This window comes from Suricata suricatta, chromosome 12 (assembly GCF_006229205.1).
Source record: "Suricata suricatta isolate VVHF042 chromosome 12, meerkat_22Aug2017_6uvM2_HiC, whole genome shotgun sequence".
In the NCBI taxonomy this organism is placed as follows: Eukaryota; Metazoa; Chordata; class Mammalia; order Carnivora; family Herpestidae; genus Suricata; species Suricata suricatta.
In genome coordinates, this window is record NC_043711.1 from 36,130,684 (window position 1) to 36,150,105 (window position 19,422).

A 19,422-nucleotide genomic window follows, 5' to 3' on the forward strand; every position below is an offset into this window, starting at 1 on the left:
AACAAATTGCACAATAAATATTCAAAAAACTAGTTGTTGATTTTATCAGTGCCTGAGCAAAGGACTGCAAAATGAGTGAATGTGATATGGCTGCCCAATGTTAAAAATAGCTTTGTCCCTCACTCTTTGCATTGTAAAATATAGACCAAACTAACTTAAAGGTGTTATTTGTATTTATGTAAAGGAAAAGAAAAGTGTTAAAAAGCTGGGTATGTCATTACACGGACACTTTTGTTCAGTCATACTAGTGAGGAGAAATAATACAATTTAAGTACAGAGAAAAGGGGACATTTTCTTCTAGGACAAATGAAAACAGAGCTTGATTGACAGCCTAGCAACATTAATAATACCTTGAAGGTAGAGAGCCGCCCTTATTTTAAACATCCCAGAGCAGTTCTGTCTGTAGAATAAATACGTTGTGTTCCAAATTCAAACACTTCTGTTGCCGTTGGTGAAGGTGCTTGTTGTCTAGCAGCCACATGGCAGCTCTATTTAACAAGCATATTTCATTTTCTACATAAAATTGCAATCCTCCATAACTCCAATTCCATCCCCTCCTTCCACTGGGAGTAATTTATTTGACACAGTGTTGTTTCTAATGCTATAGGTGCCCCCATCCCCTTGCCTCTTTACCATTTCATTGCATTCCGGTCTGACTTCCAATTGCTGTTCCTGCATGCCTGGCAGACTGGGAGGGCCAGCTAATTAACCCCTTAGGGAGCATCCTGCAACCAGTGACGGATCAGAATCGGCATATGGAGCCCTTAGAGGGCACTTCCTTGCCCCTTTGAGATGACTTGAAGACATATGTTTTGAGCCGTAGCTTAAAGATTCATATCAGAACTAAGTGCCTGCTGCCCATCCTTATAAGTTGCCTGATAACACACCTTCTATTTGTTTTCTTCCCTTCTCTGCTTTTCTTCCTCCTCCTTTCCCAATAATTATCAAGATTACTTCCCGAATATACTACTTACATTGTGGTTTTGTCTCAGGGTTGCTTTTTGGGGAACTTAAACTGTGATAGTTTTTGTCAAGGAAGAAAGGTTATTTTCACTCCTCAGAGGGGAGTAATTGAAGATCCTCATGTCATTAGGCAGGTGTCAGAGTGAAGACTGGGGACTTTGCTCTTGTTCTGTACACTCTGTGTAGAATGTGGCTGCTGTGTGAACACGCTGCCTCATGTGACTTACTAGGGGATAGAGTTCAGGGAAAAGAAATGCTTTTCTCTAACGTATGAGAACCTAGAGCAGCTGCAACAGTCAACCCACACCCTTGAATGGATATACCCAGGTAGGAAGTCCATCCCCAAGAGGTGTGTGGTCCTACCATATCAGAATACACTGAAAAGTAGAATGGAATAAAGATTTCTGAAGTGGTTGGATGTGGTGTGGAGGGATGCAAATCTGAATGATCTTGTTGGAATGGCCAAGGTATGGGACAAGACAGTGGATTGAGAAGACAAAGAAAGATTAGGAAGGGAAGACAAGGGTAGACCAACTCTGTCATCATTTGGGGAGTGCTAGTGAGCAGAGCATCTGGGTTGGCACAGTAACAACACTGAACTCTTGAGAGCACTTCTTGCATTGCTTACCAGGCACTGTTCTAAGCGCTATGCATTTTCACAACCCATGATGCGGGTTCTTCTTATCTCCATTTAGTTATAAGGAAATGGAAGTGCAGGTCAGTTAATTAGCTTGGCCAAGAGCTCAGAGCTGTTAAGCACACAGCTGGAATTTGGTCCCAGGCATTCTAGCTCTGGAGAGCTGGTTCTGACCCAGGGCTTGGCAAATGTTTCCTGTAAAGGGCCTCATCATTGAAGTGTTTTAAGCTTTGTGGTCCAGGCTTTTAGGCTCTGTGGCAGCTACTTAACTCTGCCTTTGTATCGTAAAAAAAGGCTTTATGTAATCCCTATGTAAATGAGCAAGGCTGTGTTCAAATAAAACTTTATTTGTAAAAACAGAGGAAGGCCAGATTTGGTTGTAGTTTTGCTGAGCTGCATCTAACTCTACTGCTCAACGTTTTAATATAAAAGGTGGTTTTTAGCCAGGGGAGTCTGGTTGTGTGCTTTTTTGGTATGGATTTTCTGACAAGTGGTGACTCATGTAAATGTCTTTGTGGTGGAATATTGTGGGGCAGGGGGAGATACTGGGAGTATGAGGGGAGTGAGGATATAGTATAGGAGCTAGGTTGAAAGGAAAAGGAAGGAGCAGGGATAGGAACTGAATGTCCAAGCTCAGTAATTTCCTGGGAGATGGAAGTGGGAGAGAGAAGCACTAACTTCCGACCAATATTGTAGGGTGGCTATAAGTAGAAGGAACAAGTTTAAGAAATGCTATAAAATTCAACTTTATAGGATTTGGGCTTTATAGCATATGTTGTAGCAGCTACATTGAATAAATGTATGTTTTTCATTAGATTTTTATTACACGTTTAAAGCACATTAAGGCACACACAGCTATCAACTAAGAAGAAGTAGAGAAACTTTGGCTTCACAAGAAATCACATCAATTTTAAGGATGGCTGTATTTTATGAAGACAGAGAAAGATGCATGGCTGTTGTCCTTTGTAGTTTTATACTAACTCATTCTTCTTCAGGGAACAATATTAATAGCTGTTTTGCTACATTTGTCCCCTGTTGAGGGAACATTTCCTTTTTTTTTTTTTTAAGAATATCATATCATGGATGTTTATTCACTTACCGTTGAGTTGCAGGTAATTGGTTGGCATTCTCAGTCTGCAGAACAACTTGTTTTGTTGGGGTTTGCAGGGAAAAAAAAAAGGAAACTGTTTCAACAGATTGTAATGTGAAATTATTTCAGACTCTGAGAAGACATCTGATATCTAGTGGTGTGCGGCAATTTTTTAATTCTTAGCCGCTGGGGTTGGTCAGTGAATCATGAGGGACAGCTGGAATACCATGTATTGTAAGGGTGTATGTTACACAAATTCCCCTGGGAAGTATAGCCTGTGCTTTTCCCCCCAAGCTCTGTGCCCTCCATACGCCTGGAGGAAGTGGCATCTTTTCTTTTTCCTTCAGACCACTGTGCTGTCCATTTGCTGAGCCATGGCCTGTGAGGCCATCTGTGCTCAGAGACGGTGATTTTTTCTACTTTGTATTCTTCAGGGATGGGAGGATATGGGGTCTTTGCAAATTGTCTATCAATTTAGGATGCCATCGTTTGTAAGATGCACCACTATTTTACATACAGCTAAGAAAGGTGAGATGCCACCAATCAAATCTTGATAGGCCATTGATTATAAAACATGCCGACCTCGAATAGTATCTAATAGTACTGTTATTAACATCCAGTCCAAAGTCCCTACTTACAGACGCCAAGTGACTCAGAGCCTAGAGAAGGGTTGGACTTGGGAAGGTTCTGCTTGTGAGGGCAGCTGACTCTGGCTAGTTCCTGCTATCTTGCTCCCCAGAGACCGATCTCTTTCTCTCTGCCATGCCAACCCCACCAAGAAACCAGTATGGAACCTGCAATGCTTGGGTCTTGGCCCCACCATTTTTCGAGTGACAGTAAGGTCTTATGTGACTTCTTAGCTCTCTCATTAATAGATTCAGGAAGTAATCAGATCTATCTCACAGGGTTGTTGGGAAAATGATGTACAACAGTAGATACCAGATATCAGCTAACAGTACAATATCTGAGCACTTGGAGTATGAGCTGAGAGCCAGGGAGTCACGTGAAGCAACATGCTCTGATGGGCATCTGGTTGTGGAGGGGGCTGGAGAGTGACTCCCAAGATGGGCTGTGGGGTCTCAAACAAATGCTCTGGAAATTGTAGGGAAGAGGTGGCTCTCAAACACCCTGGATTAGTTCTTCCTTCCCCAGACCTGTGATGTTATATCAATATTTGTGGTGGGGAATGAGGGAGGAATGGAAGGAGGAAGAGTGAAGTGACCCACAGGCTTCATGGAGGTCAGAACCCCAAGACGTCTGGGAGAGTTTCTGTCAGATGGTGGCTCTGATGGACTTGACAACATACTGAAGACCTTGGAGGCAGACAGACTGTAGTCCCAACAGACCTGTGGTGCAGAACCTCTGGGTGAATGGACATCCCCTTCTGGCCCAGAATGGGACAGAGCAACAGAGCACAGAGCCTGCAGCACTGTGGTAGGTGAGTGTACAAGAAAGGTTTTTGGGAGACACTTAGGAAAGTGCTCCAGCCCTCACAGTTGTAAGGAGTTTTGGAGCAGCCACCCTATCAAATGTAGTGCTCAGGAGCACCTCTGTGTGAACTGGGGACCTCACTTCACATTTTCCCAAATGCGGTTATACAGGAGGCAAAACTGCAGAGCAGCTAGCTACCAGGTTACAGGCTGTATTGTCACACTGTGCAGATTCAAATCATGCCTTGGCCACTTGCTAAGGTCACTCTATGGCATTGAGCAAGTCATTTCAGCTTGCAGGAACTCTATTTCCTCATCTGGAAATGACGATCTATCTCAAAAGCATGTCAAAGGATTCAATGCAATACTATTCTCAGGTCCTGAACACAGTACTCCGTAGCATTCACTCCTCTCATTATTTATTGTTGTTGTTGTTGTTGTTGTTGTTATTGAGCTTATTCCCAGCAGAAGCACTAAAACAAAGATGGACTCTGGACACATTCAAACCAGGACTGTAATCCCTTGAGTCTTGCTGTTCAACAGCTGTGATTGTAGGCCAGTGAGTTCTTCAGCTGAGACCATTTTCTTACCTATGTAACAAGGAAAATAATAACTGCCCTACAGAGTTATGTGAGGATTAAATCTGTTAACATTTATAAAATGCCTGGGATGTTTGACACGTACTAAGTCCTCATTACCTGTCTGTTCCTTTCCCTTCCTACCTCCCTCTGCCATTACCTTATTGCCCCCAGAGATGAGTCTCCAACTCTCCTGCTTAAGATCATGCAGTTAGAAATGAGTAGAGCCAGGCTTGAACTCAGATTTCATTGAATTCATCTCACCTGCTCTTCCTATTGGATGACACCTACAGTTTTATGAAAAATAGGCAGGTGGAGGAAGACAGCCTCCACCTGGAAGATTAGTAACTTGTGGGGAGCTTCAGGAAGGGACACCTGGATTCTGAGATGCCTGGCCATGCCCCATAGCTCCCCCGCCATGAAATTGGGAGATACAATAACAAGACTAATCCATACATTTCTCATCTATTTTATTTGCTTTTCCCAATCACCCTGGGAAAGTGGTCCCAGCACACAGAATCATGCTGATTTTATAGAGGGGGAAATGGAGGCATCAGAAGGGCAAAAGGCTTGCCCAAGGTACAATGAGTGGGGTTAGGTCTGGGTGCGTGTGGTCCAGCATACTTTCCACAGCATTTAGGTGACTCTCCTCACTTTATTGTGCTTGACTTCTTTAACTCTCACCCTCTGACCTTCCTCCCTCCCCACCTATGCTTCCCCCCATGCTGGCCCCAGCTGTAGATGTTATCACTCGGTGGATGATTGAAATCTAGCTAAGCTCTGGCATCACAGCAAATAGGATCAATTTATTACACTTACTCATTCCAAATTCTACATTGACATAGCTGTAAATTGAACAGTAATAAAGTCCAAATAACCTGACAGTCAAGACAATTCAAGTGCTTGAAGTCAGACGTGAGAGGAGTAGACAATCTAGGAGCAAAAAATCTTAAGCTTGATCCTTCGAAAATGTATTTGCTGTCTGTTCTCCACTGTGACCTACAGCCTTGTCAGGGTCCTGTGTGGGAGCTGAGGAATTCTGTGAGTAGACAGATTTTCAGTTTCTACTGAGCTACTAAACCCGACTTAGGCAAAAATAGGAATTTACTAAGTCACATAAATGGAAAATCTGGGGGTACTACTGCATTCAGGTATGGCTGGATCCAGAAGCTCAAATTGGGAAATATCTCTCACTCTTTGAGGTTTGATTTTCTCTGTGTTTTCCTTTTTTCAGTCAAGCCCTCCATAACGGTGACAAAGATAATCATCAACAGCTCTAGGCTCATAAACTACCTGTACAGTAAGTCCATCAAGAAGAGCATCCTATTTCCAAAAAATCCAGCCAGAATTCTTGGTTTTCTCTTCTTGGCACAGGCTGGGCCATGAACCTCTCTAAAATTAATCAGTATATGCTGGGAATATGTACTGTCACTGGCCATATCTGAATTATACGGTTGTCCCTGGAGATGCAGAGATGTGGCTTTATGACCAGAAAAAGAGATGATAGGCATCCCTCAAGTAGAAGATGGCCACTGCAATATTTTGGGTCTCAGTTTCCTTACCATTACTTTTAGAGATTATAGCCTGGTATATCCATTTGAAAATGTTTGAACATTTGATATATTTGAAAATGTTTCTTGTCTGGTCTTACCTAATTTCCTGAGGAGAAAAATTGAGGAATCTGGATAAAATTCTGTTTTATCGATGTCATATTCTCAGTTATATGATATAAAATCACTAGCTCCTTTCTGATCCAGAATTAAAGTTGGAGATACAGTTTCCTGAACAGTATCCTATTAGGTTTGATGCTCCTATTGAAGATTGGTGTTTGCCTCCCTGGAAGCTAAACTCTTATTTTCTAGAAATGGGTTCCCAGTATTTGATTGGAGATAAACTCCTGACGCTCTCTGGAGGGAGTCTGATACCACTCAGAGAATCACATTTCCTTCTCCACAGTGATTGGGTCAGCATGGTCATGTGATCTAAACCAGACCAATCAGAAGGAATTAGGTGACTTTTTAAATCAGCTAGACTACAGGCTCTGTCTTTCCCATGGATATAGGGAAGGGAGGTTGAGATGGCTGCTGCTGTCGAGCCATTTCCAGGGGAAAATGTGGAAAGTGGTATAAAGCCAAAGTACCAGAAGGTGGAGCCAAGAGGAAGAAACAGAGGCCTGACCATACTATTTGCAATCTGGCTGTGTTTGAATTGGAGCTGTCATTTATTTGAGCCAGGACATTCAAGTCATTGAAGTGGGTTTTCTGTAATTTGTACTACAGTCAGATTTTGATGTGCCTGAGTCCAGCAGCTCTAGCAGGTGTCAAAATTTGAACCTAGGCTTGTTGAATGCTGCTTTGACATATCTCAAATTGTTTTGAAATAATTTTAAAAACTTTGGACTCATTTCAAATCTGAAACTTAGAAAAGAGACATTATACTCTCTTCTAAATTCCGGTTTAACCTGAATTTTCTGGTCTACATGCCCTATGCTGTAGTTTGAAAATTTTTTACATCTCCCAGCCCATTTTTTTCTTCAATATTTTTGGTTTTTGTTGTTTTTAAAATGTTTTTATAGTTTTAATTTTTGAGACAGAGAAAGACAGAGCATGAGTGGGGGAGGGGCAGAGAGAGAGCTCCCGGCTCAGAGCTCTAGGCTCTGAGTTAGCAGTCAGCACCGAGCCCGATGCGGGGCTCGAACCCAAGAACCGTGAGATCATGACCTGAGCTGAAGTTGCACGCTCAACCGACTGAGCCACCCAGGTGCCCCTGTTGTTTTTGTTTTTTAGCCACTTGAGTGAGGTATGACTGAGGCACAGTAAACTATACAAATGTAAAGAATATGATTTTATACATCTAGGAAACTATCACCACCATCGAGATAATGAATACATACATCACCCGCAAAAGTTTTATAATCCTGGCTTCTCCTGGAGCCTTTCTCAAGCAACCAGTAATCTGCTATTTGTCACAATCATCTAGTTTGCATTTCCTAGAATTTTATATAAATGGAATCACAAAACAGGTACTCTTTCAAGTCTGCTTTCTTTGAAAACACTCATTTTGGTTTATCCAAAATAATCACTGAGGTTTATCCTCTTGTAGTATACGTCAATAGCTCATTACTTTTTATTGCTAAGGAGTATTCCATTTTGTAGATGTACCACAATTTGTTTATCCCTTCATATGTTGATGAAGCTTTGGTTTGTTTCTAGTTTTTAACTGCTACAAGTAAAGTAATAATAAACATTCATGGCCAAGTCTTTTAACAAGCATAAGCATATTAACTTTCATTTCTTTTGGGCAAGTAGAAGGACTGGAACAATTGGATAATATGGTGAACATAGGTTTAACTTTTAAGACACTCAACTTGTTCTCCAGACTGGTTGTATCATTTTACATCTTAGCCAGCAGTATGAAAGCTACACTTCTGGGGCACCTGTGTGGCTCAGTCGGTTAAGCGTCTGGCTTCGGCTCAGGTCATGGTCTCACAGTTCATGGGTTCGAGCCCCGTGTACGGCTCTGTGCTGACAGCTAGCTCGGAGCCTGGAGCCTGCAGCCTGCTTCAGATTCTGTATTCTCTCTCTCTGACCCTCCCCTGCTTGCACTGTCTCTCTCTCTCAAAAATAAACAAACATTAAAAAAGAAAGAAAGCTTCACTTCTTCCCAGCCTTGTCAGTACTTGATGTGGCCACTTGATTAGGTTTACTTATTATACTAGGTGTGTAATGGTATCTTACCATGATTTTAATTTCCATTTCCCTAATGACAGATAATGTTGAGCATCTTTTCATGTGCTTATTTTCCATTTGCATATTTCTTGGAAGTGTCTGTTAAAATTTTTGCTCATCTTTTTTTCAGTTGGCTTTTCACTTTTTTATTAGTGAGTTTTAAGAATTTTTTATACTAGAGATTCTAGAGACATGTGTTTTTAGATTTTTATGTCTTTATTTTATTTTGAGAGACTGTGAGCGGTGGGGGGCAGAGAGAGGGAGGGAGGGAGAGAGAGAGAGAGAGAGAGAGAGAGAGAGAGAGAGAGAGAGAATCTGAAACAGGTTCCAGGCTCTGAGCTGATATCACAGAGCCTGACATGGGGCTCAAACTCACAGACTGCGAGATCATGACCTGAGCCAAAGTCAGATGCTTAACCGACTGAGCCACCCAGGAACCCTAGAGACATGTTTTTAAACAGATATATCACTTATAATATTTTCTCCTAGTCTATGGTGTTTGTTTTCATTGTATTTTTATCTGAAGAACAGAAATTTTTAATTTTGATAAAGTTTGATTTATCTTCTTATATTTTTATGGAACATACTCTTGATGTCATATTAAAAAAAAAAACTTGATTTAACCCAAGGTCACAAAAGCATTCTTTTGTGTCTTATTCCATAGATTGTATAGTTCTAGAATTCTCTTTTAGGTCTGTGATCTACTTGGACTTAGTTTTTGCTTATCATGCAGGTTGCAAATGCAATTCAACATATAAAATATAGTCTTTTTGACAAATGGTGCTGGAACAATGAGACCTTCATATGCAAAAACCCTATAAAACTTTGATCTATACACGCATTTGTTTCTTAGAGTTACTGTAACAAATTACCAGAACTAGGTGGCTTGAAACAGTATACACTGCTCATAATTCTGGGGGCTACAAGTCTGAAATCAAAGTTCTGTCAGAGTTGGTTCCTTCTGGGAGCTCTGAGTGGGAATCTGTTTCATGCCATTCTAGCTTCTAGTGCTGCCAGTAATACTTGGTGTCCTTTTGGCTTATGGATGCAACTGCTTTCAGCATCAGATAACGTTCTGCCTTTATTTCTTTGTGTTTTCTCATTCCCTTCCTATGAGAAGACCAGTCCCTGGATTTAAGTTTTAGTCATTGGATTTAAGGTCCATGCTGCTAATCCAGGATGACCTCATCTGAACTAATGATGTCTGCAAAGACTCCTTTCCCAATTAAGGTCACATCTACAAGGTGGGGGGTGGGGGGGTAGGATTAGGACTTTAACATATCTTTTTTGGAGGCATAATTCACTCTACTATAATAGATGCTGAGTTGAATGTTTTGTAAATATAAATGCCAATTATTGGTTGCAAGTGTTGTTTGAGTGTTCTGTACTCTGTTACTGATTCTGTCTGTTCTATTGATTATTGAAAGAAGGATACTAAAATATCTGCCTATATTTGTGAGTTTATTCTTGCAGTTTTACAGTTATATTTCTAAGTTCTGTTATTAGAAACATAAACATTCAAGATTGTTGTGTCCTTCTGATGAATGATCCCTTTATCATTATAAAAATAACAGGTTATGTCTGATAATTTTCTTAGCTCCAAAAAGTACCTTGTCTGTATTAATCTAGTCATACCAGCTCTTTCTCTCAGTCTCACTCTTTTTAAAGTTTATTTATTTGTTTTGAGAGAGTGAGAGAGTACACATGCAGGGGAGGGGCAGAGAGAGAAGGAAAAAGAGAGAATCTCAAACAGGTTCCCTACTGTCAACACAGAGCCAGATGCAGGGCTCAAACTCATGAACTGTGAGATTATGACCTGAACCGAAACCAAGGGTCTGAGGCTTAACCACCGGAGCCACCCAGGTGCACCCCAGCTCTTTTTGATGAGTGTTAGGGTGGTGTCCTTTTTCCATACTTTTAATATATTTGTTTCTTTATATTTAAACTATATTTCTTGTATGTAGCAGATGATTGTGTCCTGAATTTTTGTCCAATCTGACAATCTCTGCCTTTTAATTGGGATATTTACACTTAATGTGATTAGGGTTAAGCTATTATCTTGCTGTATGTTTTCTGTTTGTACCATTTTGTCTTTGTTCTACTTTGTTCCACTTGTCTTCTTGTGGACTGAATATTTTTTATATCCATTTTACCTCCTTTGTTGTCTTATCTATAACTGTATTTTTTCATTATGTGTATTGCAATTCATAGCACACATCTTTAACTTATCATAGTCTCATTTCAAGTGATACTATTTCATTTCAAGTGTATTAGAACCTTGTAGTAATATACTTTCATTTCTCCTCTTCTGACCATTGTACTATTATTGTCTCATATTTTATTTTTACATAAAGAGATGTACGTTGTAAGAGAACATCTTAAACAGTTTACCCATGCAGTTACTGTTTCTGGCACTCTTCATTCTTGGTGTAGATTTTTATTTCTATCTGATATTGTTTTTCTTCTGCCCGAAGGACTTTCTTTAACATTTCTTTCAGTGCCTGTCTGCTGGTGATGAATTCATTCTGTTTTAGTATATCTAAACACATTATTATTTCACTTTATTTTTTGAAATATATTTACATTTGTTGTAAAACTCTGTTTACAGTTACCTTTTCTGTGCTTGAAAGATGTTCTACTTTTTTCTTGCATGCATTGTTTCCAAAATAAAGATGCTATCATCTTTTTCTTTATTTTTTCTGTGTGTAATAAGCCTTTTTTTTGGACTGATTTTGAGATTCTTTCCTTTTCAGTGATTTTGAGCAGTTTAATTATGATGTGCCTTGAATTTGTCTCAATTTTTAAAATATTTTTTGTGCTGTGCTTCAGTGAATTTCTTGGTTTTATAGTTTTAATCAAATTTGGAAAAAGTGGTGTCATTGTCGTTCAAATCATTGTACTACTATGTTTTCAAGTTCCCTGATTTTATTTTGTAAAGTCTAATCTTCTGTCAACTCTGGTGTATTCTGCATGTCCATGTTTTAGTTTTTATCTCCATTAAGCTCTATTTTTGTATTTAAAAATGTTTCTGCTTAAACTTTGAACATATAGGATAGAGTTATACTAATTTTTACAACATCTTTAACTGATCATTCTGACATTTGTATCATTTCTGGGCTGGTTTTCAGTGATCAATTTTTCTCCTCAATTTACATATATTTACATGTTTTGCATATTTGGGAATTTTTCATTGGATATCTGACATGAATTTTATATTGTTTGTGGTTGGATGTTTTTATATTCTTATGAATAATTTTAAACTTTGTTCTGATAGTTATGTTACTTAAAGTTCAATCCTTTAATGGATTTATGATTTTTTTAGTCAGGAAACTCAGAGCAGCCATCTGGGGCCATACTAGGGTTCACCTCATCTCTCAAGTATCCATGTCCTTCATTGCCTGTTGTTCAGTGTCTTGAAAGCCATCGTTTTATATTTTATGACCAATTTTTCCTTGTTTTATGTGGGAGGGTAAATCTGATTACTGTTCTAAAATTTTGGCTGGAAGCTGAATTATGGACCAGCCTTCCAGATAGTTTTTATTATGGTTACTCAATGTTATGATTGTTATCCTCCCCATTTTTGATTAGGAAATAGAAGTTCAGAGACATTGGGGGATCTGGGTGGCTCAGTCCATTAAGCATTTGACTCTTGATCTCAGCTCAAGGTCATGATCTTATGTTTGAGTATTTAAGCCTTGCCTTGGGCTCTGTGCTGATGGTGTGGAGCCTGCTTGGGATTTCTGTCTCTTCCACTCCTTGCCCCTCCCCTGTTTGTGCCCCCCCCCAAATAAATAAATAAACTTAAAAAATGTTCAAAGACATGAAGTCATATAAAGGTAAAAGTAGTTTTAGATGCTGAGCTTTTTCCCTCAGGGTGAATGCAAGTAATCAGGAAAGTGAATTTACAAAAAAGAACCAGGTGTTTATGGTCTGTTTCTTATCCTTCTGTCTTAAAGATAAGTTAGCTTCTGATCCAAGAATGGTGATTTGCATCTTCCTTACCCTTCTGGAGCATCAGCTTCTCTCCTTTATTGTTTTTTGAACCATTAAGTTCTACCTAAAATAGGTTCTACAGATTTTTACTTCTTTGGAATTAATCATCAACAAATTAAGTATTCACTCAACAATGAGAAATACAAAAGGACTACTGTTCTGGAAGAAATTTCATGAAGTAATGAATATCTCTTTTCAATATTTTCTCCAAGGTCCTGCCAATAGCCAGTGGTAAGAGACAAGAATGGTGAATGGTGGTACATGCCCTCAGATACTCACTTCTGGTTTGAGAGACCCATTATCATTTTATGATGTAACCCAGTGGGAGGAGCACTGGACCAGAGGTACCAGGAGTATGAACTTAAATTCTAGCCAAGTCACTAACTTGCAGAGTGATGTCTCTAGGCCTCCATGATCTTTCCTACAAAATGGAGGCAAAAATATCCCAACTCATCTATTCTTGTGGGTCACTGTGTAGGACAAACAATGGGCTTGGCATTAGTAAGAAAAGTTTAAAAGCTGAATCAAGAAGGTTATTACTTAAAAGTCTCTTCCTTTGGAAAGTCATGTTTAAGTGCCCTTTTACCTTTAGAAAGGAAGCTTTATATGAGGACGCTAGACTCAGGGAATTTTTATTGAAGGAAAGCTGTGGGGTTTAGGAGAAGACCAACATGGGACATGCACCTGATGCTTTTACTTATATACATGCTCTTTTATTCCAGAGCTTATCCCAATTTGAGCTCAGTCTTCCTAGAGGTAATCATGAAGGAGTCTTGTGTCCATTTCCCAGTCAGGCTAAACTCCCACTTGTCCCCTCTAATATGCTGTCTATGTGACTTGGATCTGCTACTCTGATAGAAATATCTTGACTCAGCTCTTTATGTCCCTCAAGAACTGACCCGATTATCTTCTGGGAAGGCCTTCTGAGGCAGACTGAGATGTTCCTTTATTTGTTTATCTCCTAAACTTGATGCTGTTGCTATCAAGCTTATGACATTGTAGAAAAAGTATTTTTTAACAGGCCCCGCAATTTTCTTTTATTTTAATAGTAAAAGTCCTTCAAAAGCTGGGAAAGCCTACTTATGCTTAAAATTTTTGAAACAGTTTTCCTTTTTATTTTTTAAGGAAAAAAAACCCTCATGGATAACCCATCACATTTCAAGGCAACTCATCACATTTTAAGATAGTGCAACAGGGGTTAAATTAAAGTCAAGTCCCTCTATTCCTCTACCAAATCTGTCACTGTAGGGACAACCCGTGTTAGCATCAGTGGAGGAATATTCCTCCAGAGAGTCATAGACATGGGTGTGTCTTATAGACAAATATATTAAGCTTTCTAGAGAAAATGTAAATAGGATTATGGTTTATGTATTATTCCACAATTTACTTTCTTTGCTGAATACATTTGGTATTTTTTAATATTCCATTTTAAAATGCCTTATTGGGGTACCTGGGTGGGTCAGTTGGTTAAGTGACTTTAGCTCAGGTCATTATCTCACAGTTTGTGGGTTCGCACCCACAAGGACATGTGGGGCCTTGTCCTGACAGCTCACAGCCTGGAGCCTGCTTTGGGATTTGTCACCTTCTGACTCTCTCTCTCTACCTACCCCCACTTGCACTCTGTCTCTCAAAAAAAATGAATAAACATTACAAATTTTAAAAATAACTTTATTTATTTGCTAATTTTCCTATTGACAGACATATTTTCAGGTTTTTATTCTTAAGATCAAGGCAGCACAAAGTAACTGTGAACATTTTCAAGTTGCTTTGCCCCAGATTTGGAAATGTTGCTTTGTAAGTAACTTTGAAATGTTTGATTTATTCTCTCTTTTTACCAGTATAACTAAAACGTCAAATTTAAAACATGATCAGCTTGAAAACAGTTGGCATTCACAACTGTTTCCAAACATTTTCCCCCCATTTTAAGTCCAAACATCTTAAGGCACAATTTAAAAACATTTCAGATATTAAACTAGTTTATTTTGTGAGCTTGCTGATGAGTTGAAATTTTTTGAAAGTGATTTAGAAACAATTTGATGTTCTGGAATAACTTCCTGATGTTTTGAAGCATCTGAAAATTCATTGAGCTTTTAAATATATTTATAAAACATTTAAACTAAAAGTGATTAGGAATTGCAGAAAAGGCACACAGTGTTCATTATATAGCTTTGTTGTTGTAAATATTTTTTCTTCTAAATTTTGCCTTCTAAGTTTAGAAAATACCTTTAAAATATGTTAGTTCCTTTTCATGAAAAGAATATGGACTATTTCTTATCATCATGCATTCTGTCTGCTCTTCTCCTTTCTGGAATGGAATTCTCTTTCCTTCTTTCAGTTAAATATTTACTGAATGCCTTCTATGTGTTAGCCAGTGTTCCAGGTGCTGAGAACACAAAAGTAAGTAAGAGACAAAAGTGTCCACACTCAAGGAGCTTATATTCTAGTGGGGGAGAGCAAAAATACACAAATTGGTAAAGTAAAATATACGAGAGAGTGGTGAGTTCTAAGCAAAATTTTAAGGCAAGGAAAAAGCATAGGAAGTATTGAGAGCATGGCAGGGTGGCGAGGAAATGGCTTGCAGAACATAACTTTTGATTGAGTAGATGGCCTGGAGGTATGAGGATGTGAACCATGTGGGTATTTGGGGAGAGAACATCCCAGGTTGAGGAATATCAAGTGCAAAGTTCCTAGAATATTCAAGGCACAGCAAGGATCTCGTGCAGCTGAAGTGGAGTGTATATGGAGAAAAGTAATGGGGGATGAGGTCAGAGAGATAATGTAAGTAGAGCAAATCATTTGGGACCTAACAGGTAAGGACTTAGGCTTGTTCTCCAAGTAAATGATGAGGCTGTTAGAGAATTTGGACTTGACCCAAATTATCCATACATTTTGACAATATCACTATGGCTACTGTGCTGATAGATGCTGGTGGCTAAGGTTAAAGGCATGGGGATCATTTAGGAGGCAGAACAGTAATTCATTTGAAAAATGAAGGTGCTAGAGCAGAGGTGGTGTGAAGTGATTAAACTCTGGTTAAGATGAAGGGATAGTAGAGAGGATTTACTGGTAGATTTGCTAGAACTTACAAAAAAAGAGAGGAGTTCAGGTTTTTGGCCAGAGCTACTGAGTGGATGGATTTTCCATGTAGTGAATTGGAATACAATAGGAAGACTGGAAGAAGAGTGGTTTAAAGGGAGGTATCGGAAATTGATTTGAGACATTTTATGTTTGAGATACCACTTGACATCCCAACAGAGATGTTAGGTGTACTGTTTGACACACATGTCTGGAGTCCAGAGACAAAGCCAGAGCTGGAGACATAAATTTGGGAGCCATCAGCATATCGATAGCATTTAAAGTGGTGATACCATATGAGATGACAGGTGGGCATGTTAATACAAAAGAAAAGAAATTTAAGGGCTGGACTCTGAGATTTTACAATGTTTTGAATTTAGAGAGATAAGGTGAAGTCATAAAGGGAGACTAAGAAGGCCCAGTCCTAGAGAAGTAGGAGGAAAACTAGGTGAGGATGTTGTGTCCCGTCAACCAAGTGAACCAAATATTTCAAGGGGCAGAAAGGAGGATGAACAGAATGACCTGGCTAACTTCTCATCTAGGTATTAATTTTGGTATTGGCTCTTCTAGAAAGACTTTTTTAGTTCTACCTCCATTTCATCCCTTCCCCCCAACCTTCCCTCTCAGGGTCAAGTTGGATACCCTTGCTCTAGGTTCCCAGTCTCTTCAGGCTAGAACTCCATTATTGCACACCCCACATTCTAGTACAAGGATCAGTTCACATGTTTGCCTCTCCCGTTAGACTGGGAGCCTTTGTAGGGCAGGGCCTGTGTCTTATTCAATTCCATAGCCTACTGCAGGGTACATAGTCAACATTAAAAAAAAAATTTTAATGTTTTTTAAATTTATTTTTGAGAGACAGAGAGAGATAGTGCAAGCAGGGGAGGGCCAGAGAGGGAGGGAGATACAGAATCTGAAGCAGGCTCCAGGCTCTGAGCTGTCAGCACAGAGCCTGACATGAGGCTCAAACCCACAAACTGTGAGATCATGACCTGAGCCTAAGTCGGATGCTTAACTGACTGAGCCACCCAGGCACACCAACATATTTTTAATATAAATACATGATTTAATAGTTATACTTTGCAGTTTTTGAAAATGATTTTGACCAGGTGTATTATAATTTGAATTTTAGAGATTTAGCAATTTTAGAGGGTAGAAAAGAAAGTATTACATAGCCTCTTCAGGTGACTTTGCTCTTAAAGTCATAAAGTTTTATAACTATTTATAGATATCACAACACAGGTGAAATCTCTAGTTTCATAGTCAAACTATTTTTTAAATATTCAAATGACATTGGTCATATTTGACCAACTTTATCTTAAACTCTGGGTGAGAAATTAAGAAACTTGGCTATTTTCTTGCTCCACTAATACAGATTTCACACAACTATACTTACCATTGTTACCATGTTAACCACACTTTTTTTTGATGTTGTTATTCAGTATTTAATATTTTGCAAGGATATTTCTACATATATCATTTATTTGAAACTCATAATTTCTCAGGGGCAAGTTTGGTAGATACCTTTATTGTTCCCACTTTGTAGTCACTCTTCAACCTTTGACCTTCTCACCCCTTTGTGAGCTTCAGGGGGGCAGAGACTGTAGGTCTGTCTTATCCACTGCTATATCCACAATTTTTAAAACAGTGCCTGCACCATGGAAACTTAGTAAATGTCTATTGAATGAATGAATGAACTGCTGGGTTCATTGATATTCAGAAAGGTTATAATGGGGGCTGGCTTGAATAAGAGGACTTGGAAAATCAAAAGCGAGTGATACGGATTCCTGGATAATAATAAAAAATTTTCAGAAACAAAGTGTTACAGACATATTCTCATTGCCACATGAGGTACTGGCTTTTTTGAGGGCATCAAATGGAGAGGAAAACATGGAACTAGAATAAGTTCATCACCTACACTATGCCAGGTATTTTACTGGCTTTTAGGAATGCCTTTCTGCTGTGAAGTTCAGTATATTATATGTGTTCAAGAAGTAATCATGAAATGAGCATTACAGTGTGTTAAAGAAATCATTGAGCTGGGGGAGTAAGGAGAGAAGGATGGTTTCTGGTATTAAAAATTACCAGCTGGCTATTGGACCTCTTTGTTCCATAGCCTCCTCTTCTGTAAGTTTTGAATGATAATCCCAAACCTTCTTATCCTCTCCAAGCATGACCAAACATGAGATAACTGATGTGAAATAATTTGATTCATTAGAAATTCTTCACAGAGCTAGAATGAACAATCCTAAAATTTGTATGGAACCAGAAAAGACCTGAATAGACAGAGCAATCATGAAAAAGAAAACCAAAGCTGGAGTCATCACAATTCTGGACTCCAAGCTGTATTACAAAGCTGTAATCATGAAGAGAGTTTGGGACTGGCACAAAAACAGACACTCAGATCAATGGAACAAAATAGAGAACCCAGAAATGGACCCACAAATATATGGCCCACTAATCTTTGACAAGAAAAGAGGATCCAATGAAATAAAGACAGTCTCTTCAGCAAATGGTGTTGGGAAAAATGGACAGTGACATGCAGAAGAATGAACCTGGACTACTTTATTACACCATACACAAAACCCAACTGAAAATGGATGAAAGGTCTAAATGTAAGACAGGAAGCCATCAAACCTAGAGAGGAAAATAGACAATGGCCTCTTTGACCTTGGCCATAGCAACTTCTTGCTTGATATGTCTCTGGGGGCAAGGGAAACAAAAGCAAAGATAAACTATTGAGGCCTCATCAAGATTAAAAGATTCTGCACAGCGAAGGAAACAATCAACAAAACTAAAAGGCAATCCATGGAATGGGAGAAGATATTTGCAAATGACATATCAGGGTTAGTATCCAAAATCTATAAAGAAGTTATCAAACACAACACTCAAAAAACAAATAACCCAATGAAGAAATGGGAAAAAGACATGAATAGACACTTTTCTAAAGAAGACATCCAGATGGCTCACAGACACATGAAAAGATGCTCAATATTACTCATGTCAGGGAAATACAAATCAAAACCACAATGAAATACCACATCACACCAGTCAGAATGGCTAAAATTAACAAGTCAGGCAATGACAGATGTTGATGAGCATGCTGAGAAAGAGGATCTCTTTTGCATTGCTGGTGGGAATGCAAACTGGTGCAGCTACCTGGAAAAAAGTATGGAAGTTCGTCAAAATGTTAAAAATAGAGCTACCCTATGACCCAGAAATTGCATTACCAGGTATTTATCCAAAAGATACCGGAGTGCTGATTTGAAGGGGCACATGCATCCGAATGTTTGTAGCAGCTCTATCAACAATAGCCAAAGTATGGAAAGAGCCCAGATATCCATCGACTGAAGAATGGATAAAGAAGATCCGTTATAGTTTTCAGTGGAATATTACTGTGATGAAAAAGAATGAGATCTTGCCATTTGCAACAACATGGATGGAACCAGAGTGTACTAGGCTAAGCAAAATAAGTCAGTCCATGAAAGAGAAAATTATGTGATTTCACTCATATGTGGAATTTAAGATGCAAAACAGATGACCATAAGGGAAGGGAAACAAAATAAAATAAAACAGAGAGGGTGACAAACCATAACAGCCTATTAAATACAGAGAACAAACTAAGGGTTCCTGGCGGTGTGCTGGGTGGGAGGAAGGGCTACATTGGAGGGCACTTCTTGAGATGAGCACCGGCTCTTATAAGTAAGTGATGAATCACTAAATTCTATTCTTGAAATTATTATTATACTATATGTTAACTAACTTGAATTTAAATTTTAAAAAAATAAAAAGAAGTTCTTTACACATGTGCTGCCAAAAAATAAGGCTTGTTTTTAGTCAACACACCCAGAATTTTGAAAAGTTACAGTTCCAAAAGCAGTTCTGATTTATTTAAAAATCAGAACAGTTCTCTTTATAGTTATATACT